Source organism: Chiloscyllium punctatum, chromosome 8 (genome assembly GCF_047496795.1).
Source record: "Chiloscyllium punctatum isolate Juve2018m chromosome 8, sChiPun1.3, whole genome shotgun sequence".
Classification (NCBI taxonomy): Eukaryota; Metazoa; Chordata; class Chondrichthyes; order Orectolobiformes; family Hemiscylliidae; genus Chiloscyllium; species Chiloscyllium punctatum.
Window position 1 is genome coordinate 23,130,893 of NC_092746.1, and position 26,935 is coordinate 23,157,827.

The 26,935-nt window shown below is 42.2% G+C and overlaps 1 long non-coding RNA gene across 1 annotated transcript; it reads left to right on the plus strand.

Moving 5' to 3' along the window:
• The first annotated feature begins 1,980 nt into the window (after positions 1 to 1,980).
• On the plus strand, positions 1,981 to 26,935 carry LOC140480223 (uncharacterized). The gene is made up of 3 exons (XR_011961217.1): positions 1,981 to 2,088; positions 26,303 to 26,409; positions 26,745 to 26,935. It is a non-coding gene; the product is annotated as an uncharacterized lncRNA (long non-coding RNA).

The following is a 26,935-nucleotide window of genomic DNA, read 5'->3' on the forward strand; positions in this document are numbered from 1 at the left end:
TCACAGACAGGTAACTGTGGGCAGGCCCTTTCCTATAGCAGGTAAAATAATGGTGGGTGCAGTGAGTATACCTCTTATGATATCTGCTGTTTCTGTCAGTCTTTTTTAGTTCTTCTTTTTCCTAGTCCATGAAGTAAAGTGAGTAGTAGGATTGATAACAATCTCGCAGGGTCCGACACCAAAAACAGATGAAAACAGCTGTTGTTTCATTCTGGATTTGTGAGAGCATAAATGAAATAGGTAAAGTAAGCATGCCACTTGCTTTTTGCTTAATGATAGAGATAAGACCATAAGACCATAAGACATAGGAGTGGAAGTAAGGCCATTCGGCCCATCGAGTCCACTCCGCCATTCAATCATGGCTGATGGGCATTTCAACTCCACTTACCTGCATTCTCCCCGTAGCCCTTAATTTAATTGCAGACTTCTCCCTAAATAGTAGTCAAGAGCAGATTTGCGTTGACATAAGTTAAGTTCAGAATCCATATGACAAAGCAGACTATTGGCATGGAAACTATACCTGAAATTTTATCATTGCACTCTCAACAGAAGAAAAATGCACAAGTTCAGCAACTTGGCTAATTGCCACTGTGAGGCCAATACTAGTAAACACGTTAGTGTCATAGAACCTAAAAAAAACTATAAGAAAATAATTTACACAACAGTGCAAAAGATTTGTTTTGTTATTTTACTGTGAAATAGCTTAGAATTTATTGAAGGCCAAAGATTATTGCTGCAAAAATATACAGGATACACCAAAAAGACTCCAATGTGGTATGACTAGCAATAAATCAAAATTCCCTTCCACTTAAGAGGCAAAGTTATGAATGTGATATTTATTGATGCTCACTTGCCTTTTCTTAACGTCAGTTGATACCAGTAGGAATATAAACAGAATGTACTGGAAATGCTCAGTATAGAAACCCAAACATATAAATAGAAAGCAGGAATTATCAGCAGTGCTTCGCCTGAGGCCCACTGAAAATGTTACCTAGTAGGGCAACGAAACATCTGGAAATGAGCCTTCCAGCACAGTGAGCAAACCTACATCCAAAACCTCAACCTGAGCTAAAAGTCTTCTCAAAACTCACGCAGCAGTTAATTTCAGAAAGGTAAACATAACTTAAGGATAAGATAAGGATAAACCAATAAAAAGGGTCTTTTTTATATTAATTGTTGTGAAAGAATACATAGCAATATGTTTCTAAAGATATTGTTTCAACTTTCAAATTGAGATTTGGTTCACGGGATGAGTCATTTCACAGAGGAGCTGCTGAGAAAAACAGGGAATCATTTCCTGGTAATATTCCCAGTTATTTTAGTTAATGAAGCATTCTATGTTTCTTTTAATTACCCGGATTACCATTTTATTTCTTTTAGTTTGAGTGATGTAATAAAACATAATCATGTGATGCAGTTCATAACAGTCAAAAGTAGTTTGAGTAAACAATGATTAACTCTTACTACAACACTGCAAAAAATGCTGTGCCACAAAAACATTTGGTAATCAAATAAACTACTGTCTTACTGCTTAACAAATAATTATGTTATCTGTACAGTTCAAAAGTACATACTGGATAATTTGGTTCTTATAAATTCTTCTTTCCTATCATATACCACTTTGAATTGACACATTCTGGACTAAATATCATTAACACAAACCTTTTTTTAAATTGAGGTTACTTTTCATTGGTTGAGCACAAGCACTTCTTTAACTTGTTAGGTTAGAGTTTCAGGATCCTAAAGCAACCTTGTGACAATGTCACAGAGCCATACGTCATTGAGCATAAATAGCACAGTGTAGGCAAGGTCATACATTACCACACCAGACTACATTGGACTAGAACGTCAGAGAATCTTAAGAGCAGATAGACATGAAGGAGCCAGAATGGTGAGATGCTTGGAAGGGAACTTGCAGGTGACAGTGCTCCCATGTAACTACTGCCCTAGTCCATCTAGATAGTGGTCATGGGTTTAAAAGGTGCTGCCGAAGGAGCTTCGATGAATATCGATTGTACATCTTGTAGATGCTACAACTGAGCATCAGAGACGGAGAGACTGAATGTTCATGGATGTGGTGCTGATCAGGTGAGCTGCTTGGTCCTAGTTTCAAGCTTTTTGAGTGTTGTAGGATCTGCATTTATCCAGAGAAGTGGGGAGTATTCCAATATACTCCACCTAGTGGCTTAGAGATGGTGGACAAGCTTTCTGGAATCAGGAGGTGATTTATTCCTCACAGGATTCCTAGCCTCCAATTTTCTCTTGAAGTCACAATATTTAGATGGCTAGCCTAGTTCAGTTTCTGTTCAAAGGTAGCCCCCAGGCTGAAGTGGGGGCTTCAGCAACAGAAATGCCATTAAATGTCAAAGGACAATGGTTGCATTCTCTCTTGTTGGAAATGGTCAACTCCTGGCACTTGTGTGGCATGAATATTACTTGCCACTTTTCAACCCAAGTCTGAATGTGATCCAGATCTTACAGCATTTGTCAAAGGGTGATAGCTAGATTGGCTTTTCTTGAGTTGGCCATTGTCTGCCCGTAGGTAAAAACAGTGACTGCAGATGCTGAAAACTAGTTTCTGGATTAGAGTGGTGCTGGAAAAGCACAGCAGTTCAGGCAGCATCCAAGGAGCAGGAAAATCGACGTTTCGGGCAAAAGCCCTTCATCAGGAATAGAGGCAGGGTGCTTGCAGGGTGGAAAGATAAGGGCATTGCCTCCCTTGTGTGGTGTGAATGTTAGGTGGCACTTGGCAGTCCAAGCCTTGACATCGTCTTGGTCTTGCTGGGTTTGGACATGGACCAATGCGGTGATCAGGGAGAACCCTGATTAGAAAAAGAGGTTGGAAAACTTCATTAGCACTTCCACAGCCTGAAGCTCATTTCAATTTGTCTAAGCAAGGGTAAATCTGCTCTATATCGGCCTTTTAGCCCATGTCATAATGCGTCTGGGTGGGCTGGCTAGGTCCGCCATACACAAATGTCATGATCATAAGAACTGGCACTGAATTCCACACTAACGAATAACTAAACTCAAAGTGGTTATGGGGGTAGGTTGTGGAAGGACTGGAAATGTCAAACAGAATTTGGACACATTGCATGAATCCCATTTTATACAAATAACTTGATTCAAATTTTTGGTGGACCAGCCTTATTTACAAGCGGTGGTAAAATGAAAACTTTCTATTTATAAAATTGTTATCCATTTGATGAAGGGTATCATGTTATTCTGGAAACCTCCTAATCTTTAATTAAGGTGTGAAATACGTTTATGACAGTCAAAAGTAGTTTGAGTAAGCAATGATTAACTCTTTGTCTACAATACTGCAAAAAATGTTATGGGACGAATGTGGTTTAAATGATACATTACTCAGTGTGTAGCTTGACAATAACTCATACCCATACATTTTACTCTCCATCTAATGTGTAACTATGCTTGATCTCTATTTGTGCTGAGGGAAATAATAGATAAGAAGCACTCAAGCAAGTGGCACAATCCAAGTCATTAAGTTTGTGTTGGACATGAAAATGTAAGGCAGAAGCACTTTTAATCAAACTTTGATTGCTTTTCCTGCAGCCTTTGGACCAAATCAAACATCATCAGCAAACTCATGCCCTTGCGTCTCTCCTTACGAATATTCACAAAATGAAGAATGCAACTGCAATTAATAAGCAGCAAAAAATGACACAAGCCTATCAATAAATCCTTTGAAGCATTGATAGGACAAATGTTATTAATTCCTCTCTTATCAAAAACAGGATTACTGTTTTCCTCGATAGTGAGTGACCCACCAGCAATTCGTGTTCTCAGAAACTGGGCCGTTGAAATCTTGGGTACTCAGCTTTATTCACGGATTATTAATTATTAAGGAAGAAAAACATTCTCCCTTTTTAATTAAAAAAGGGATTTCCAGTCCTGAATATTGAATATTCTACTTATATAACTGTTGACTTTCAGGTGCCAACATTGCTTTTGTTTCAGTACGATTAAGAGTCAAGGGGCTGTGCTGACAAAATTGTGAATGAAATCTGTTGCGACTGTTCGCCAGTATGAGCTGTTCTGAAACTGTTAGGTTCTAAAGTAGGTTCACACCTTCAAATATCACATCTGTTCCTTTCAGTAAGTTTGAAATGAACATTTTTACAGGTTCAATAGCTGACAGAGGGGAGGAGAGCTGTGTTTTGGCCCTGTCCTCCTGCTGATTTACTAATCGTTGTTGGGGCTGGGGTCAGTATGACCCTCTACCCCTGGGGGCACATTGAGGATGTCTCATATAATTCAGCCACAAACCTGAAAAAGAGATTAACCTATTAATGTACAATTGTACATTAACGTGCAATGATTCACTGCATTAGCAGAGCAGATTTTTGAGATTTTTGTTCAGGTTTGAAAAGCATCAGTTGAAAAAAATTTGCTGATAAATTTCTTCCTGAGTTCTTTCAGAGTTTCTGGTCTCAGATTATTACGCTCACCATCTCTGCTACTGTAACCACCTTCCACCAAGGCCTATTATCTACCGTCCTCGCTATTGCCTACAACATTTTCCTTTACACATTCTCATTCACTCCAAACCCTTGCACCAAAGTAATCCTGCATGCCCTTGTGCTTCCTACGTACTAACATAAGAGACACCTCTGCCACCCACTTCTATTGGAAAATCTCCCTTAAAATCTGTTTCTCTCTCATTCCAGAAGGGCAACTGTCCACAATAGGACAGAAAGAGTCAAAATAGCTGATGGGCAGCCTGACCTACAGCTCTTCACCAATTATGAGAACAGCATCCTCTGTCTGGCTGCCCCTGAGGTGGTATTGGAGGCTGCTCTTGACTTACTTTGTCGGGAACCTCTGAGCAAAAGTTATATCGTTGACTTGACTGAGGACTGCTGACAACTGTGACAAGCTTCCTAGCATGAAGCCAGTGTTGAACAGCGCTGACTCAAAACTAGGTAGGAATGTAATGCAAGGCAGAGATGCTGTGAGCATCCATGTGGGCTCAGAGTGAGTGAGCACAAAGGCAGCACACTAACATTCTGGAGATGCAGCCTGGTTAGGTCTATGAGCTGGGTTCATGGCCCTGAGCACACGAAAAACATATCCTTGCTGCAGCATCAAAAAATAAGCTGCCAGTACAGCATTGAAGTGTGGACGCGGCCTGTAAATAAATTGAACATATGCCAGGAGGGTTCTTAAAAGCTGACACATGTCAGATGCCTATGTCTGTGGATGTGGGGTGCATGTGGGTGGGAACTAGAGCAGTGGGTCCCCATGTGGAGTGATTGAGGAGGAGGTAGAGATGAAGTTAATTAAGTTTAATAGGAAAAACAGGCAGCACCAGGTTAATGAACATAGTGGAACTGGCAGTCTGAAGTGTATTTTATAGAATCATAGATTCCCTATAGCATGGAAGCAGGCCATTCAGCCTATCATTTTCACACCGATCCTCTGAAGAGTATCATACTCAGATGACCACAACCAACCCCCCACCCTATCCCGCAACTCTGCATTCCCATGGCCAATCCACCTACACTGCAAACCTTTGGGATGAAACTGGAGCACCCGGAGAAACCCAAACAGACAGTCACCCGAGGGTGGAAATGAACCAGCTTCCTGGTGCTGTGAGGCAGCAGTGCTAACCACTGAGTCATTTAATGCAAGGAGTATAACAGGTAAGGTAGATGAGCTTAGAACCTGAATTAGTACATGGAACTACAATGTTGCAGCCATTACAGAAACTTGGTCGAGAGAAGGGTAGGACTGGGAGCTCAACTTTTCAGGGTTTAGATATTTCAGGTGAGATGTAAAAGGGGTAAGTGAGTTACATTACTGATTAAGGAGAATGCTACAACTGCACTAAGAGAGGACATCTTGGAAGGGTCATCAGCGAGGACACATGGATAGAACTCAGGACTAAGAAAGATGCAATCATTATGATGGGGTTATACCTTAGGCACCCCATTATCCAATGGGAGACAGGGGAACAGATGTGTAGGCAGATCACAGGAAGATCTATAAAACCAACAAGATTGTTTAGTCAGTGATTTTAGCTTCTCCAGTATTGAGTGGGACTCCCATGGGGCCAGGGTCTTAGATGGGGAAGGGCTTCTTGAAATAATATGTAGATAGTCCAACAAAGGTAGACATCATACTAGACCCTTACTGGGAAATGAGCCTGGTCAGGTGATCGAAATTTCAATTGGGGTGCAATTTGAGAACAGTGATCATAATTCTGCACATTTTAAGATAGTTATGGAAAAGGATACATCTGGCCCTTGGGTGAAAGTGCTAATATGGGCAAAGGTTAATTACAACAGAATTAAATAGGAATTGGAGAAATTAGATTGCGAGTGTGCTGTTTTAGGGTATCCACTTCTGACATGTGGAAGTCTTTTAAAGGCCAGTTGATCAGAGTTTAGGACCAGTATGTTCCTATGAGGATGAAATATAAGGATAGCAAGATTCAGGAACCCTGGATGACAAGAGATATTAAATGTAATTAAAAAGAAGTACAGTAGCGCCTCGACTTACGAACTGAATCCGTTCCGGGACCCGGTTCGCGAACCGAAAAGTTCGTGAACTGAATCAATTTTTCCCATTGTTCAGATAGCGTAAGAATGCTTGGACGTAGCAACGAACGCTGTTCACAGCGCACGCGCCAAAGACGAACTGAATGGGATCATGTGGGGCCCGAGGGCTTTTGCGTTCAACAAGCGCGTAGCAAAGCAGAACAATGAAACCACGTGGTCGCACACAGGCTTTTGCTTTTGTACCTTCATTCGTACCTTGAATTTCGTACGTACATTGAAGCAAAATTTTACGTACAATCCTGTTTGTAAACCGATTTGTACGTGAACGGGGTCGTTCGTATGTCGAGGCGCCACTGTATATACAAGGTTTCGGAAACTGAAATTAGAAAAGGCCCTTGAGGAACATAAAGGAAACAGGAAAGTGTCAGGAGGACTAAAAGCAGCCACGAAATGTCCTTGGCAGGTAGAATAAAGGAGAATCCCAAGGTATTTTATATGTATGTTAGGAGCAATAGGGTAACTAGGGAAAGGATGGGTTCACTCAGGCACAAAGGAGGGAATTTATGCATGGATCCAGAGAAGGTGGGTAAGGTCCTTATTGGCATTATTGTGGGGAGGTCTTACCTCATAAATTTGATTGAGTGTTTTTGAGGAAATGGTAAAGGTGATTGATGACGATAGGTCAGTGGATGTTGTCTATACGGATTTTACTAAAATATTTGACATGGTAAGCTTGACCAGAAGATTAAGTGACATGGGATGCAGGGTGAACTGGCAAGATAGATACAGCAGGACGTATGTTTCAGTTGAGAAGTTGTCAGAGAAATTGCAGATGGAGTTTAATCTGGACAACTGTGAGAAGATGCAAATCCAAGAGGAAAGAACACAGTAAATGGCAGAACCCTTAGGAGCATTGATACACTTGGGGTGCAAGTCCTAACCCTCTGAAAATGGCAACACATCTGGATAAGGTGATAAAGAAGGCATGAGGCTTGCCTGCTTCAGGGCATTGAGTATAAACGTTGGCAAGTTATATTGCAGTTGTACAAAACTTTAGTTGGGTCACATTTAGAGTTTGGAGGCTTTGGAGAAGGTACAAAAGAAGTTTACCAGGATATTGCCTGGATTGCAGTGTAACAGCTATAAGGAGGGGTTAGACAAACTTGGATTATTTTCTCTAGAGGTTGAGGAGCAACCTGATAGAATTGTATAAAATGATAAAATGGATGATCAAAGCCTTTTCCCGAGGGTGGAAATGTTAAATACTAGGGGCATAATTTAAGGTGACAGTGAAAAGTTTAAAGGAGATATGGAAGGGGGTGGCATGTGCTTGGAATGTACTGCCAGGGGAGGTGGTAGAGGCAGATGCAATTGCAAATTTTAAAGACAGTTAGCTAGACACATGAACAGACAGGGAATAGAGAGATTTGTCTGGTTAAAAACCGCCATACAAAACATCTCATGGTTTGCATTGCAATATTCTGAACATTCATGAGAAAACCCCGCACTCAACTGAATGGCAATTGGATGGATGGTACAAGTGCCTCATATTCCAAGGATGCTGCACACTTTATATACGATCCATCACTGCCTCTCCTATACAGCCCACTACTTTCCACTCACACCACATGATCACCCTCAGTGTTCAATGCAAGCTGTAGCTTATTGAGTAGATATAACATCCTTGCCACATGCGAAGACAAACTTCTTGTTTTTGGTTGTGGTGTGGACATGATCCGTGATTTTGTGAAAACTTAAAGAGGGACAAATATTAGGGCAAACTGGATGCAAGTGTATTTAAGGGACTTCACATTCACTTTCATCAGAACAGGAAAGTCCTGAAAATTAGTTGGGATAGGAGGAAATAAAGTGAGCCAAAGGATCTCATTGAGGATGTGTTTAAGCATCTCCTGCCGCCTCCTCAAATGTAATTGCTGGAACTCTATTATAATTTCCTCTAATGTGAAGACCTCATAAATTACCTTCAAGCCTTATCTGACATGAGTTGTCTTTTGTTACATGCCAATTTGTCTGCAGAGACATATATTCAATGACACACTGCTACATTGTGACCTTCTACAACATGAGAAATGACTTCCCTTTGTGCTCAAAAGTAATTACACTTACTGTGAATGTGCTGGTTATCTGTGCATTAAATCCATGCAAATACATATGTCAATTCAGTTAAACAAGTCAGCATATTATCATCAAGATCATTATACCGTTTCTATGTAATGTATTTTGAACTATCTCATCATATGATGGGAAACACTAAGTAGTTACCTCATGACACACATACCCTGGTGAGGTCATTAAATCTTCAGTATACAGCTGAATAAAGATGTGTAGCAGATTAGAAAATTTAACAGAATGTAAAAAACAGTGACGAATGATTAAAATATTAAAACGGAAGAAATAATAGATTATGAGGGAAAGATGGCTGGAAATGAAAAACTTAGAGAAAGAGTTTGTATAAATATGTCACGAAGAAAAGAATGAATGAAGTGAGCTTTTATTCTATAGAAAGTGGCTTTGGGGAACTAATAATGAAAAATAAGAATATAGCAGATGAATTGAACAGGTATTTTGAGTCAGTCTTCCCTACCGAGAACCATCCCAGCAATAGCTGTGAATCAGGAATTGGAAAGAAGAGAGAAACTCAAAATAATTACAGTCACCAGGGTGAGATTGGGGACTGAGAAGTTCTTGGGTTCTCATGAGTTTCATCCCAACATTTTTTAAAAAGTGGGTAATGAGTTGCATTAATTTTATTTTTCCAAAATCCCCTCAATTCAGGGAAGGAAAGGCATTCTGCTGAGATAGTATATGGCACCAAATGGAACAACTGAAGACTAAGAATCAAGGACTTATGTAATTATTCATATAAATGATTTGGATGTAAAAATAGGAGGTATGGTTAGTGAGTTTGCAGATGATGCCAATATAGGTGTTGTTGTGGACAGTGAAGAAGATTATCTCAGAGCGCAATGTGACCTTGATTGGATGGGCCAATTGGCTGAGGATTGACAGATGGAGTTTAATTTAGATAAATGTGAGGTGTTACGTTTCGGTAAGACAAACCAGGGCCGGCGGTACACAGTTAATGGTAGGGCCTGGGGACTGTTTGCTAAACAAAGAGACCTAGGGATGCAGGTTCATAATTCCTTGAAAATGGTGTTGCAGGTAGACAGAAGGTATTTGGTATGCTTGCCTTCATTTGGTCAGAAACTTGAGTATAGGAGCTGGGATGTCATGTTGCAACTGGACCGGATGTTGGTGAGTTCACTTTTAGAATTTTGTGTGTAATTCTGGTCACCTTCTATAGGGAGGATATTGTTAAATTTGAGATGATACAGAAAGGATGTTGCCAGGACTGGAGGATTTGAGTTATAGAGAGAGGTTGAATAGGTTGGGGCTCTTTTTCCCTGGAGTGTCAGAGGCTGGTGGTGATGTTTGCTGGCAGAGAGATGGTCCCCTTGGGCAACTCTGATTATAAAGGACTTGGCTTTGGACAGTAATGCCTTAGGATGGACAGTAACAGTCCAGGCTGGCTGGCTAAGGGACAGCAACAAGGACACTGACAGGTTGGTTAATGGTGCAAGCATGGGTGCTGCCATTGTAAAGAGGTTTGTGCTCCTAACAATTAGGTCACTCCTGAAGCATTCACATTATATCTGTTGATGCATAGATTGCTGTTTAAGATTGTATGGTCCCTTTGAAGTCCAAGGTTCCAGCCACGACGGTAGCTGTTTTTGTCTGCATGTCACCCAGCTGGCTTTGTCTGGCAGCAAGCATAGATCCCACCTCCCCACTGTGAGCTTGCTCTGCAGCTCTGACATGTTGTGTGGCTTCCACATGTGTTAGTGGAAGCTAAGCCAGTAGCCGCCAAACACTGCATCAAGACTGTGTCTGTCAGTGCTGCAATAGAATGGCCATCCCCTCCACAATGGAAAGGATGGGCTCTGAGCTTAGTGCTGTGCCCTCTGCTGCACTGCATCCAGACTTTTCAAAGCATCTTGACAGTCACTACAGACTGAGACACACATGCTAATGCACTAATTCCCCTGCTGGTCTTTATCTCACACACTTTGGCATACCATGTAAAATTTCCCTAGTAGTTAGCTGCCTTTTGAGTTTATGTGTTACCTCAATTCTGTTAACTTTTCTTCCATTATTGCACAGCATGATCTTCACTCACATTAAGTGGAATAGATTTGCATACATAAGTTGCCCATTTTTGATCCTTGAGCTTATAGATTTGAGTAATTCCAATTAACTTCTGATTATTGTGTTTATTGCCTGAGGCAAGTTGAGATTCTGTGTATAATACTGTACATCATTTCTACATGAGTGCACTCACTACTGCTAATTGTCCAAAGCAACTAATTTCCAGAAGTGTATTACAGTCTCCTTGGTTTTGTTTTTAATGGCAGTGGAATCCCTTCTTAAGGACACGGTATATTTCTGTTTGCTGTATTTATTGCATCTGTATTATTGTTATGTTATCTCTGGGTTGTTTAGTTTTTTTCTGTTGGGAATGCCATCACTTACGGTGAAAACAATAAATGAAGAGTTAGAAATTCACCTCTCAAGTGTCATTGACATCATTGCTCTAGAAGCTGAAGAGCCTCATAATGGAGCCCAGCCAGCTTTCAAATGTCTTCACTACAGCCTGCATAATGACCCATGCCAGGGCAGGACACTAAACCAAGCATGTGACATGGACACAAGAAGTGTTCCAACCAACCAGATTATTAACATCAAGCAGCCACTCTGGCTGATTGATACACCTTTTACAAAAAAAGAGATGTCTTTTGAAGGAAGATTTGCTGTCCTTGCCTACCTGTGTGAGATCTCTGGCACTTGCTCAGGCAAGATTCAGCGTATTAAACATGCTGACTGCTTGCTTTTATTTCTTAAAAGTGATAATCCTTTCTGGAATCTAATGGCCCCCTGAGGAAACATAACCCAAGAGCCCTCTTTCTCCCCCTTGATCCATTTGTGCAGATCCCACTTGGAGTAAGTGTGAGTAGGATCAGTGCAGGTCTTGTTTGGTGAAGTGCAATCATCAGTTAAAAGAGAAGACAGCAGGAAATATGTAGGATGTCCACCTCAAGGGGACTTAGCATGGGTGGATTGTACACAATGACCTCTCCCAAATAAAGTAACCTTAATAGCTTAATAAATGTTTAGCCTAAAAATGTTATAGATTTGATTGGGATTTTTTCTAAACTAACAATGACTTTCAAAACCTTCATGTTAAACTGGTCTCATTTTCAAAGTCTTAAGTTAACAATATTCATACAGGAAAATTCATGAAATCTTTAAATTACTTAAAGTGTTACTCGATTGTTTTTCAGTATATGTAGACATTAATTAGTTTGCTTGTGCTCAGCATGTATTTCAGGATCAGCACTAAATCTAATTTAACATTGCCTTTGCAATCAGAACCAGACAGGGATTAAGATGAAGGAAATTACAGGCACCATCTCCTGAAAGTGTAACTATGTATTTTGTAGTTTTTCTTCATTCCTCATCAGCAAGTTGTCATTCAAGGTGCTTGCTTTAAAAAAATGTTAAGACTATAACAAAGCTCTTAAAAGTGAACTATTTCAAATGCGTACGCACTCTTCACACAACAAAAGGAACAGCATAACTTAAATAAAAACTGAAAGAACTGCGGATGCTGTAAATCAGAAACAAAACCAAACTGTGCTGGAAAAGCTCAGCAGGTCTGTCAGCAACTGTGGAGAGAAATCAAGGTTAATGTTTCGGGTCGAGTGACTCTTCTTCAGGTTGATGGTAGCTAGGAAAATGGCAGTTCATATGATATGATATAAACCAATATTTTTCTAGATACCATCAGTTTTGAGGAATGACCACTCGACCTGAAATGTTAATGCTGATTTCTCTCCACAGATGCTGCCAGGGAAGGTAACTTTAGGAGGAAATACGATAAGGTAATCTGAGTTAGTTCCTTAGATCAGACTTAAAGCCTCTTGCTGACCTGCTCAGTAATTATAATGAGTTAATTCAACTTCTGCTTCTAGTTCAAGTAATTTATGATAATTAATACAGGTTTGCTCCTGGGCATTTGGAGATCAGAGTTTAGAATTTTTCTTCAGTCACACATTTCCGATTGTAGGAAGTGAAGGTTGCAGGGAGAAACACAGGGAGTAGCAGAAATGGGGTTGGGGAGAGAGGAGATCAGGTTTCTGAAAGGTATCAATATTGGAGGGCAGGGCAAATATCAGAGGAAAGAAGTTTGGAATGCAAGGAGGAATCTGTGGCCCAAGATCACAATGGAGGTTGGAAACAAATATTTGCAAGGTTGATGGACAGGAGCTAATGAAGAATGGAGTAGGGAGTGTAGCAGTATTTTGGAAAGGTCAAATACTTTGCAGAACCTCTGTTCAACCTGTGTGCATGACCCAGAGCCTCAGCTCACCTGTCAGGTTCATTCTCTACTTTGTTCTCACTCTGATCCCTTTGTCCTCAGCTTCCTGCAGTAGTCCTCAATGTAAATTCAAGGAACAGCACTTCAACTTTCTAAGAGATATTTTATAGACTTCTGGATTCAGTACCAATTTCAATAATTTCAAATCCTAAACTCGGCTCCCACTTACACTCCTTTCCTGAGCAGATTTTCACTTTCCTTTTCATGTCTCCTTTGCTTTTTTTTAAGAGTCATAGCGTCCTATAGATGTACAGCACGGAAACAGACCCTTCGGTCCAACCCGTCCATGCCGACCAGATATCCCAACCCAATCTAGTCCCACCTGCCAGCACCCAGCCCATATCGCTCCAAACCCTTCCTATTCATATACCCATCCAAATGCATTTTAAATATTGCAATTGTACCAGCCTCCACCTCTGGCAGCTCATTCCGTACATGCACCACCCTCTGTGTGAAAAAGATGCCCTTTAGGTCCCTTTTAAATCATTCCCCTCTCACCCTAAACCTATGCCCTTTAGTTCTGGACTCCCTGACTCCAGGGGAGAGACTTTGCCTATTTATCCTATCCATGTCCCTCATAATTTTGTAAACCTCTATAAGGTCACCCCTCAGCCTCCGACGCTCCGGGGAAAACAGCCCCAGCCTGTTCAGTCTCTCCCTGTGGCTCAAATCCTCCAACCCTGGCAACATCCTTGTAAATCTTTTCTGAAATCTTTCAAGTTTCACAATATCTTTCCGATAGGGAGGAGACCAGAATTGCACGCAATATTCCAACAGTGGCCTAACCAATGTCCTGCATAGCTGCAAAATGACCTCCCAACTCCTGTATTCAATACTCTGACCAATAAAAGAAAGCATACCAAACGCCTTCCTCATTATCCTATCCTATCTACCTGCGACTCCACTTTCAAGGAGCTATGAACCTGCACTCCAAGGTCTCTTTGTTCAGCAACACTCCCTAGGACCTTACCATTAAGTGTATAAGTCCTGCTAAGATTTGCTTTCCCAAAATGCAGCACCTCACATTTATCTGAATTAAACTCCATCTAACACTTCTTAGCCCATTGGCCCATCTGGTCAAGATCCTGTTGTAATCTGAGGTAACCTTCTTCACTATCCACTACACCTCCAATTTTGGTGTCATCTCCAAACTTACTAACTGTACCTCTTATGCTCGCATCCAAACCATTTATGTAAATGACAAAAGGTAGAGGGCCCAGCACCGATCCTTGTGGCACTCCACTTGTCACAGGCCTCCAGTCTGAAAAACAACCCTCCACCACCGCCCTCTGTCTGTATCCAAATGGCTAGTTCTCCCTGTATGCTGTGAGATCTAACCTTGCTAATCAGTCTTCCATGGGGAACCTTGTCGAATGCCTTACTGAAGTCCATATAGATCACATCTACTACTCTGTCCTCTTGAATCCTCTTTGTTACTTCTTCAAAAAACTCAATAAAGTTTGTGAGACATGATTTCCCATGCACAAAGCCATGTTGACTATCCCTAATCAGACCTTGCCTTTCCAAATACATGTACATCCTGTCCCTCAGGATTCCCTCCAACAACTTGCCCACCACTGACGTTAGGCTCACTGGTCTATAGTTCCCTGGCTTGTCCTTACCACCTTTCTTAAAGAGTGGTACCACGTTAGCCAACCTCCAATCTTCCGGCACCTCACCTGTGACTATCGATGATACAAATATCTCAGCAAGGGGCCCAGCAATCACTTCTCTAGCTTCCCACAGAGTTCTAGGGTACACCTGATCAGGTCCTGGGGATTTATCCACCTTTATGCGTTTCAAGACATCCAGCACTTCCTCCTATGCAATATGGACATTTTGCAAGATGTCACCATCTATTTCCCTACACTCTATATCTTCCATATCCTTTTCCACAGTAAACACTGATGCAAAATGCTTTCACACATCAGCTATTCATGGTTCTGTAATCACAGCTCCTCTGTGTAAAATTTAGGCTCTTTATTTACTCCAATCCACTCCCTTTAATCTTGATCCATTAATTTTGTGTTTGTTTAATCTCTACAATCTTGCACTCTATAGCAGACTATCCTTTTTGCTGGTTTTCCCAGCCTCTCCCTTTATATTTGTTAATGACGTATTACATGGATTTATATCATCATAGTACTGTTACTACTGTTACATAGGTCATTTGGTTCATTGTGTCTTTCTGGTTTTCCACCTCTCTGACCCTCCTCCAATAAGGACAGTTTCTCCGTGTCTACTCTGTTTGGATTCCTTAGGATTTTCAGTACCAATGTCAAATCTTCTCTTCATCTCTTCCTCTCTCAGCTGAACAACAACAGATTCTCTGCACTATTCTGTTCTGGACCCTCTCTGAATCCTTCACACCTTCCCTAAAGTGCCCAACTTTTCCCAGTTCTAATGAAAGCTTATCAACCCGTAACATTAACTTCACTCTCCACAGGTGATCACGGACATGCTGAGTTTCCCAGAGTTTTCTATTTTGATCTTATCTTAAAAGAATGGAATCAGTGGCTAGAGAATGGAGTTTGTGTCACAGGAAGAGAGCACTGGATTCTGTCCTTCTAAGGCATGGCTGAAAGAAATATAAACTCATCCAGTATTGGCTGTCAAACAGTAGCATTGCAAATCAGAGGCAATGCAATAGCTGTGAGACGTGATGTTGAGGTAGATCTGGCTGTTGCCAACAATGTGTGGAATCTGACTTTTTTTTGCTGAATTTGGGGTAGTCCATCATCACTGGAACCTAATATAAGTAGTTGATGATTTATAGCAATTTTCTGATAGTTTCTTAGCTTGTTCAGAAGCAGCAGTCCAGATATGATACATTAGTTAATTAGACAAAGCAACATGTGCAACTATGAATTGTAGATGATTCACTGATACCAAAGGACAAACAAGTTATTGACATGCAATGTGTCAGTCTCATTGAAGCTAAGAAGGCAGCCTCCAGCTCTCTAGCTGAGGTGTTAGCGAACACTTCCCTGAGTCTTCCTCCTCTCCTTCCAGCCCATCTTCCCTCTGGAGAAAACAGCTCTCTGAGGACTGTTTAACAAGGAGTGCCCAATGAGAGCTGCCCAATGAGGACTGTTCAACAAGGACTGCCCAATGAGGACCGCCCAATGAGGACCGCCCAATGAGGACTGCCTAATGAGGACCACCCAACAAGGAGTGCCCAATGAGGACAGCCCAATGAGGACCGCCCAACAAGGAGTGCCCAATGAGGACTGCCCAATGAGGATTGCCGAATGAAGACTGCTCAATGAGGATCACCCAACAAGGAGTGCCCAATGAGGACGGCCCAATGAGGACTGCCCAACAAGGAGTATCCAATGAGGACTGCTTAACAAGGACTGTCCAATGATGATGCATAGTAAAGACTGCTCAAGGGGGACTACACAATGAAGACTACCCAATGAGGTCTGCCTGGTGAGGACGACCCTCTGACCCTGAACACTTGTTGATAGCTCTTATCATTCGGAGCTGATAATTTACGTGGCGCCAACAAATGTCTGAGCCCTTTTGGCCAATGACAAAGGGACAACTAGTCATGATGTTGGTTGACCGTTGTCCCCTTGCCCACTTACAGTTGAAGGTTAATTTCCATGCCTTCTAAGAACAAATTAATTTTGAGACCACTCAAATAATATGGTCAGGTGTCACCTGATAAATCCTTTGTTTATGCTTGTGAAAGGTTTGTTATTGCTGTAACACCATTATTTGAGGTCTCATGCTTCACATGAAATATTGAATACGGAATACTAAGTGGGCACGGGGTTAAAGGGGACCCCAATTTCCAACATTTCAGATAACGTCATTGAGGAGGGTAGAAGGGGGGGAAGGATACATCTAACGTGATGATAGAGATAATATTGCCTAAGTAAGAAGAGAAGCCAGTCCATATCCTTTGCCTGCTGTGACTGGATGGATATAAATTGAGTCTGGAGAGTCCAACCCCAGCCAACCGTATGAGGTAGGCGAAGCTGAGGACAAGAATGGCAAGGACAACCAAGTCAAAGCCTGTAGGCAGGATGAGAAGGATGTGAGGAATAGTTTGCCATGGGCAGTTACATAGGACATTAATTCTGACATTGATTAGTGCCGCTCCACTGCTGTGGCAGTCACCAATTGCACATCCATAACATGATGAACACGACGATTGAGTGACAGGAAAGAGAAGATTGTAGTGAACAGTCATTTTGCAATTGGAGGAAGTGTTCTATGTGGTCAATATTAGGCCTTTCCTGAATATAGATTAACGAATATGGGGAAAGAAAAGATCGAGCCTAGCTGAGTTGCCTCCTTCTGTGTTCGAACCATTTTATGATTCTATACTATTGCCATGTACAGGACACTCAGTTAATCTTATGTATACTTTATTCATGATAGAAAACAGCATCAAATTTTGCACAGCAAAATGAATAAAGAAAAGTTTTAATTAAGGATTCAAAGATGTGTTAATCACAAGTTAGTTTTTTTTATCTGGAAACTGTGAATGTGATGTGTGATTCAGTAAAATTGGGTTTCAGTTGGAATTTCAACCCCAGTGTACTGTTTGTGTCCATGACTAACATCTTATTGCAACCTCCTTTTTCTCCCAACTTGATGCTTGATGTTTTATTTTATTAACTTTGGATGTAGTTCATCGTGCTGTAATGTTGGATCTGAATTGAATAGACTGCAAATCTGCCAATGTCAGGCAATCCAGACAAACAATGGGTCCAGTTCAAATAGGATAGCAAAACACTTCTCTGTCAAATTCAATTGTATTACCTCCTAGCTGCGATTGATGACCTTTATCTGTGATGAACCTGGGCACTTTCCTGGAGCTTCTATAAATTTAGAAGAGCACTCAGATAAACAAACACTGAAATTGCTGGAGTAACTCAACAGGTCTGGCAGCATCTGTGGAGAGAGACACACACAGAGTTAACATTTTTAGTCCAGTGACCCTTCATTGGAACTGTTCTGGAAGGGGGGGGGTAACACCAGTGCAAGGAGTGGGGTGAAAGCCCTCTACTGTACAGCCTTTGGCCACACCTGAAATAACTCCACAGAGGACAGTATCCCGTCACCAAGTCACCTTTTATTTACTTGTGGAGAGTCCATGACACTGATCCAGCTCCCTCAGAGCCAGCTCTCAGAGTGAACAGACCCTCTGACACTCCTGTTTATATCTGTCAGCCAGGGCTCCATGACTGGACCAGATTAACAGCATCACTCAGGAAACTCATATGCTATGAGATCCATCTGACTGACCTCATTACAATCCAAACAGCAGCCACACTCAGGAAAGCAGGGAGGGCCTCAAGGCCTGCCTAGAGGATTAAGCTGCCACTGTGGGCTCAACTGAAGGCAGTCAAACAGCCCTCCATTGGTTCTGGAAACTGGAGCAGACTGGACACAGGTTAACAAGACTCTTAATTAGTCTAACTGGTTCCAATCACAGGAAATGCCACTATTTCTTTGCTCTGTCAGCCTCTTTTCTCTGAGGCCTGCAGAAATTCTGATCGAAATGTACCACAGTTAATGTGAAATCTAAATTTCTATTTTCCATGTTTGCGATTTCCAAGAAAAGTTTTCTTTGGCATATCTGTGAAACAACATGTTAGTTCTTTGGCTGAGAAACAATCTATTTCGTAGACTCAACACTGAAAGTGGGAATGAAAGAAAACTATTTCCACGTGACATTCAGGCATATTTAAAATTATTAGGCAATCAAGCTGACAGAAATGCAGAAGTTTTATTTTAAACTACTTGATAAGTAATAGCCAGGTTTGCCATTAGCTAAAAACATTTTGTACCAAGTGTATTGGAATGCACATATCATCAAGCTGTCACTGTCTGTTCCAATGTTTCAGTACACGGCAGGATGCTCTGTAATCAGTGGGAGGCTTGCAGTTGATTTTACACTCACTTTACAAAAGACTCAGTAAATACATACTGCAATGACAGAAAAAATGCCAATAAAATTAACATTTTAAGTGTTGATTAGTGTTTTTACCACACTTTCCATGGAAGGCAGTGTACACAATGAATGGCTTGGTTTCTCTCATTAAAAAGAGCTTTCATTTTATTTTGTAGCAGTTTTTGATAGCATGTGGTACATATATTAATTTGCTTGGACTGTTTAAGGTGTAACAATAGTCAGAAAGGTACAATAGGCAGCTATTGTAATACTTTGTAAATCAAAAAACAAACACATCTTTTGTAATTAATTCTTGTAATTAATTTGTAATTAAATAACTGAGACACTGGATCCTTAAGCTTATAATATATCATATTTTAACAGCAATGTTTTGAACTGAAAATTCAAGTGCAATTTAATAGTGGCGGCAGTGGGCTAATTGATTGGCTGGACAGACAGTGGCAATTCTACAGTGGTCATCTCTGGGAGTCCAGTCAGAATTAAATCCCATGAGAAATGGGATTCTAGCTCCAGCAGGAGAAATGTGCATATTCTGGTGCAGGCCGGACATCCTGCCTTAGATAAAGTTCAGCTAATCAGAGGTTATCAGATCTCCAATACCAGCAGTGTCACCAGAGGTGGTGGCAAATGCTGGTACTGCAGGATGCCGAAGGCTGGAGATTCTCACTGAAGCGCTGGGGTAATTGGGTGAGGTCACCAGCTACAGACTGGGAAAAACCCCTGTGTGGAGTGGAGTGGGAGGGAGACAAGAAAGCTCATTATTAAGAGGAGGGTTGGTAATTTCCATAGCTCCCTCCAAAGCTGCTGGTTAAGTTCCTCCTTTGGGAACAGGATGCTTCAGGATCTCGATTGGTTTCCAGATGCGATTATGTCTTTGACCTTTCTCACTTTATAGGGGAAGTTGGAAGGTAATGGGGCCTCCACCCATTTCTTCAAGGCAACGCCCTTCTCTGAGGTTGATTTCAGGGGTGCGATAAATCCCTCCAGTAATGTTCCTCTTAAAAAAAACAATACTTATTCAGGTCAGAATAGCAAAAGTAGTAGATTAGCTGTCCAGAACATTTATGTCAATGTCATCTGCACTTGGAATAGTTTGGGAAGCACACAGCATCGGAACAAACCTTGTACTTCAGCACTGAACTGGACCAATAATTCAAGGGAGCTTCAGAGTTACCAAAACCAATATTGAGTGGAAGTGATTCCACTAGTATCTGCCATTTATCATTGTCAATATCACTAGTGGATGATAAGGTGGAGTATTAATTAAATAATTGCATAAATTTATTTTACAGCAGATCTGGTGATTGGTTAAGTGACTGTTTCAATCTGCCACTTCTAGTATGGTGCAAGTTTTTGGCATTTTTTAATTCATTCAGGGGATGTCAGCGTTTCTAGATGGGCCAGCATGTGTTACCCATTCCTGTTGCCCTCGAGAAGTTGGTAGTGAGCTATTTTCTTGATCTACTGCAGTCATGTGTTGTAAATGGACCCAATAGCTTGAGTATCACCTGTGATTTACCTGTACAACTGGCCTTGTGCGGTTTAGTAAGGCAGATCATTAAACAGAAAAGAACAGTTTGTGATTTAAAAAAAACAACCATCACACTACTCCCTTATTCTACTACCATCAAAAGGTAACATTTTATCCCAAAATGCATTTAAGTTGATGTCTTTCCCCTTTTCATGTGTAAACAGTACAATAGCAAATAGAAAATGGCAGGGGTCTAATTACAATTCAACCCCTGCTGCTGAAATTTCCAGCCAATCATTGAACCAAGCTGCCTGCCTGTTTCAGGGAATGAAGATTTCTCATTAAAAGATGCAAATCAGGGTTAGGGAGCAGATGTAATTTTTAAGATTCTCTTTCTATCAGTACTTACATCCTAATCAGTGTTCCTGAGAAACAAACCATTAGAGGACATTCCATGAATGCAGAAATCATTCTGGCACTCAATTTTTTTAAGCCAAGTACCCTCAGAAAATGCTCCCTTTTATTGATGTTAAAATGATTTATCCCTTATCCATGTTTCACACCAATTCCATCAAATGGGTGGTGGGTTCACATTGATCAGCTCCTACATTGTGCAATTAGGCAGTTGCTAATCCAAACTGCTCTTTTCTTTTGCAATGCAACCATCTCTAGCCAACAGAGTGTTTCAGATTTGTCAATACTCTGCTTCCTCAGGAGCACAAGTCCCTGACTTATATTTGTGCCTCTCACATCACTAATTGCACTTCATGCTGCTTGTTGTAGAGATCAACAGAAAGGTTACAGAGAAACAGAGTGAAATAGTCAATTTAAAGTACAGAAGAAGGCCATTCAGCCCATTGCATCTGCACCAGCTGTGTGGCTGGTTTGTGATGCAGAGTGACACCAACAATGCAGCCCCACACTGGTTGTGGTCCTGCCTTCTCAACTTCATCCCTCACCTGACCCTCAAGTTAAACTCACCACACGACCAGGGACGAAGACTTCAAAACCACGACCTCTACGCCTCCATTGTATAGTATGGCTTCAGGATCAGTGAAACATTCTCATCTGTCACAGTTATATACCTCCCTTGCTTTGTTAATTAATGTATCATATCTAAACTGCTGCTTCTAACAAAGTCAAGAAACTATCAGCAAGTTGCTACAAATTGTCAACAGCCCACATTAAGTAACTACAGTCACAAAGAGGGTAGCATGGTAACTCAGTAGTTAGCACTGCTACCTCACAATGCCAGGGACCTGGGTTCGATTCCAGCCTCGGGCAACTGTCCTCCGGGTGCTCCTGTTTCCTCCCACAATCACAAAGATGTGCAGGTGAGGTGAATTGGCCATGCTAAATTGCCCATAGTGTTCAGGGATGTGTAGGTTAGGTGCACAGTCAGGGGAAATATAGGGTCGGGGAATGGGTCTGGGTAGGTTACTCTTCGGAGGGTTGGTGTGGGCTTGTTGGGCTGAAGGGCCTGTTTCCATACTGTAGGGATTCTATGATTCTTGAAACTCTATGACACTTGAAAATCAGGAGTGGGGTATCACAGCAGTCCACGTTTCATTGGTTTTAAACTTGAGAGTTAGGAAGCAACCATCTTTTAGATTAGATTAGATTAGATTAGATTACTTACAGTATGGAAACAGGCCCTTCAGCCCAACAAGTCCACACCGACCCGCCGAAGCGCAACCCACCCATACCCCTACATTTACCCCTTTACCTAACACTACGGGCAATTTAGCATGACCAGTTCACCTAACCTGCACTTCTTTGGAGTGTGGGAGGAAACCGAAGCACCCGGAGGAAACCCACGCAGACACGGGGAGAACGTGCAAACTCCACACAGTCAGTCGCCTGAGGTGGGAAATGAACCCGGGTCTCTGATGCTGTGAGGCAGCAGTGCTAACCACTGTGCCACCGTGCCGCCCTTTGTAGTTAAATGAATGTAGAATATTTCTTAAGTGAAGCCAGAAAGGTTCAATGGCTTTGACATTTGCTCAACAGTAGTTGATAGAAAATGTGATTATGAAAACCAGGGCAGCTGGAGCAAATAATGTATTAGGTGTGGGAGAAGGCTGTGATGGGAATTATGAGTCTATTTTTGACAGACTCTCTAAGGAAGTTCAGAAGAGTAAGATTAAGTTAAAGAAAGTCTATAATAAACTGTTCTATGGTCCCAATGCATGTACTTTGTAGCTGACTAAAATATACAAGGAGTCTCAGAACGAATTACCAAGGGAAAGTGACAGCTTACACACTCAATTAAGATGGGAGATAGAAACATGCAATGAGGCCACTATAGAAAGACATGGAGAAAATATTGGAACAAGACAGTGTCGTGCAAGCAGAGAATGCAAGATTGAGGGAAGAAGTAAAATCTGCAAGGGGTGCTCTATGAGACTGAATTTGACAAAAATGCATTGCTTTCCCTGAAGGAGATCACATCCATTGTAAAGCCACATTTATAAAGACCTCAGACAGAATTCAGCACACAGCAAGCAGTGATAGTTTCATTGTCTGTTAGTAAGGTAAATAACTAACCTTGATATATCCAGGGAAAGAAAGTGCAAGGGTGGTATTCTCTCGTGATTGCAAGCTTTGTTGGGACTGTGCAGTTGAAAGCAATCCTTCCTCTCTCCCTTGTACAGTGAAATAAAGCTGGTATGTGTGGTCACAAGTGAAAACTGAACAAGAGCGAGGTGAGGAGATGACAAGCAGTGAGGTTAAAGAGAAGTGGACAACCACACACTGAGCCCTGTTACGAGCAGAGATTGGAGTCTTGAGGGAAGAACTGGGTATTGCGATAGATGTGAGTTCGAATATCCTTCCTTGTGCCAAAATGGAAAATGTTTAGAATCTCACATTTGGAGTTGGAAAACGATGTTTTTAAACTGATCCTCCTAGGTTTCAGCTCCCCAGACTTAAAAAGAAAAAAGAGCCCGGATATTATGGCAAAAAGCCTGTTTACAGAATGAGAGGAGGACATAAAATGAGCACTGGGTAAAACAAATATTGATTTCCAGTAAGTATACGTTAGTGTCAAACAGTCACCCACTGAAAGACCCAATGTATTTGCAGTATGATTTCTTGGCTTTTACCAAAAGACTTGGTCAGATGAGTGAGAGGACCCAGTTGGAGGTGAATATTGTGACTCTCCAAATTTTGACAAAGTCTTTCTGAAAGAACTCCAGCCATCAGTCTGTAGTATATTGAGTGCATGCAACAGGAAAATGCTGATCTGGAATGATTATGCTGACAGAGCTTCTGCATACCTTGACACCGTCCTGTCCCCCTTGGTCCAGGATCTCCCCACATACATTCAGGACACTACCCACACCCTCCACCTCCTCCATGACTTTCGTTTCTCTGGCCCCCAATGCCTCATCTTCACCATGCATATCAAGTCCCTGTACACAGCCATCTGCCATGACAAAGGCCTCCAAGCCCTCTGTTTCTTTCTGTCCTGCCAACCCAACCATACACTCCCACCAACACACTCATTCGATTGGCTGAACTGGTCCTCACCCTCAACAATTTCTCCTTTGAATCCCCCCACTTCCTCCAGACCAGAGGGATAGCCATGGGCAGCTGCATGGGCCTCAGCTATGCATGCCTCGTCGTCAAGTACGTGGACCATCTTCCGCAGTTACACCGACACCATTCCCCACCTTCTCCTCCGCTACATTGTTGACTGTATTGGCACCACCTCCTGCTCCCATGAGGAGGTTGAACAGTTCATCAACTTCACTCACACCCTCCACCCTGACCTCAAGTTCACCTGGACCATTTCAAACACATCCCTCCCATTCCTGGACCATTCCATCTCCACTTCTGGCGACTGACTTAACATGGATATCTACTTCAAACCCACTGACTCCCACAGCTGCCTGGACTACACCTCCACCCACCCTGCCTCCTGTAGAAACACTATGCGTTATTCCCAATTCCTCTGCCTCCACCGTATCTGCTCCCAGGAGGACCAATTTCACCAGAGAACATCCCAGATGGCCTCCTTCTTCAAAGACCACAATTTCCTCTCCCATGTGGTAAATGATGCTCTCCAGCACATCTCCTCCACTTCTCACACCTCTGCCCTTGAAACCCACCCCTCCAATCATAACAAGGACAGACCCCGCTGGTTCTCACCTTCAATCCCACCAACCTCTGAATGCAACGCATCATCCTCTGTCATTTCTGCCACAGACCCCCTCCCCACCAGGGATATATTTCCCTCTTCAACCCTAGCTGCATTCCACAGAGACCATTCCCTTCGCGACTTCCTTGTTAGGTCCACCCGCCCCCAACAACTCACCCTCCCCTCCCAGCACCTTCCCCTGCCATTGCAAGAATTGCAAAACCTACACCCACACCTCCCCCCACACCCATGTCCAATGCTACAAAGGATCCTTCCACATCTGACACAGATTGACCTGCACTTCCACACACATCATCTGTGTGACTGTGTCCGTTGCTCTCGATGTGGTCTCCTCTACATTGGGGAGTCAGGACACCAACTTGAGGAATGTTGCAAAGAACATCTCTGGGACAACACACACTCAAAAACCCCACGGCCCTGTGGTTGAACCGTTTGACTCACCCTCCCACTCCACCAAGGACAAGCAAGTCCTGGGCCTCCTCCACCGCTAAACGCTAGTCATCCGACACCTTGGGACCCTCCAACCACACGGGATCAATGTGGATATCACCAGTTTAATCATTTCCCCTCCCCCCACCTTATCCCAGATCCAACCTTCCAACTCGGCACCACCCTGTTAAACTGTCCTCCCTGTCCACCTTCCTTCCTACCTATCCGCTCCACCCTCCTATCCAACCTATCATCTTCACCCCTACATTCACCCACCTAATGCATTCTCAGCTGCCTTCCCCCCCATCAACCATTTCTCAGCCCCCTTGTGCCACCCTCTAATTTCTGATGAAGAGCTCATGCTCGAAACATCGACTCTCCTGCTCCTCGGATGCTGCCTGACCTGCTGTGCTTTTCCAGCACCACACTTTTCAACTCTGATCTCCAGCATCTGCAGTCCTTACTTTCTCCTGACAGAGCCGAGTGACATGGGAGTTTGGGAATATAGTTGTTGTTGACAGCCCCTTGCCTCGCCAGAATTTGGACCACCTGAGGATCTTGCAGGAAGAAGGACTATCCAAAATGTGCTGCTTCCATTGCAATCAATGGGGTCACTGCACCCAGGATTGTCAAAGTAAACAGGATGGGGAATAGTCTGACAAGGAGAGCTAGCTCTGCCTCCAAACTCCACGCCCTCTTGTAAATATGGACCCTGACCCAGTTGAACAGCATCCAGAGATATTAGAGGCATCAGTAGAGGTCATGAGGATCAGGAAGGGAGTGTGACAGGTCACTGCAATGGTAAGCTAATACCCTTGGCTAACCAACCAATCCATTATAACTTTTCAAAGCCTCTCAGGGAGAGGTGATGTCTTCTGTCTGACACGAAGGTTTTGGAAGACCAGTAGTACATAATGTTGACAATGGAAGCCTTCAGCAATTAATGACCAGGAGAATGCACAGATTCCAGAAGAGGCTCACCACATATCTTGATAGGGTTCGATACAGGGGTCCCTGCCATCAAGTTGAATGTTAATGGGATTGGCAGGGACAAAGAAAGGACCAGGCAGGGATCTGCAAACTGTGTGGCAGTTGTGATGTCTGTCTCAGAAAAGTGGCTGGGTGGCCTTGAACTTTCCCAAGACCCTTTGGGAGATTCCATGACCCTGTTGCAAAGAAAATACATTCAATTCAAAAACAAGATGTTAGCGAACCTCAAAGATTCAAAACAGATTTGAAGAGAAAGTTCAAATACTTGAACAATGGTATGAACTTGACTTTTCAATTTTTTATTTGATAACAAGCTTTTTGTGTTGTACCCCCAACCTAGAAATTTTCCCAAAGATACAAACAGACTGAAGTGTGGCAGACATCCAACCAATCAGCATTTGGAAAACATTCAAGAGAAAAAAATGCTACACAAAGAAGATACAAGAAGTATGTTTAAATTGTGAAGGAGGCCTTGGAAAATTTATAAACATTTTGCAATTGCAGCACAGAGGAACTACATAGAGCAGTCGTCTGGCAGTCATTTCCAAGATGTCTTTGATGTGGGGGAGAGTGGCTAGGGTTTCTGAATGTGTTTTGTCTGCTTGTTTGGGTTTGATGCTGAGAAATTGGCGGACTTTGTTCACTCATTCTTTTTGAATACACTGTATAGGTGATTTTCCTCTGTTCGGCGTAGTTCCTCTGTGCTGCAGTGTGTGGTGGCTCCATATTGCTAAATGTGTGTTTTTGGACATGACTAAATTTTGGCATTTCTAAATTTACAGATATACTTGGACATTATTAACCAAAGGAGTTTCTAATCAGAACTACAGTGGATTTTATTTCTGGGGTTCTTCATCAGGTCTGAAGAGCAACCCAATGCTCCAGCCAGGGACCCAGGAGTCTGGCAGAGATTAAAGGCTGCAAAAGACTTGGCCTTGACAATTCAAGCTATCTATTGTCATTTGAGGCAAAG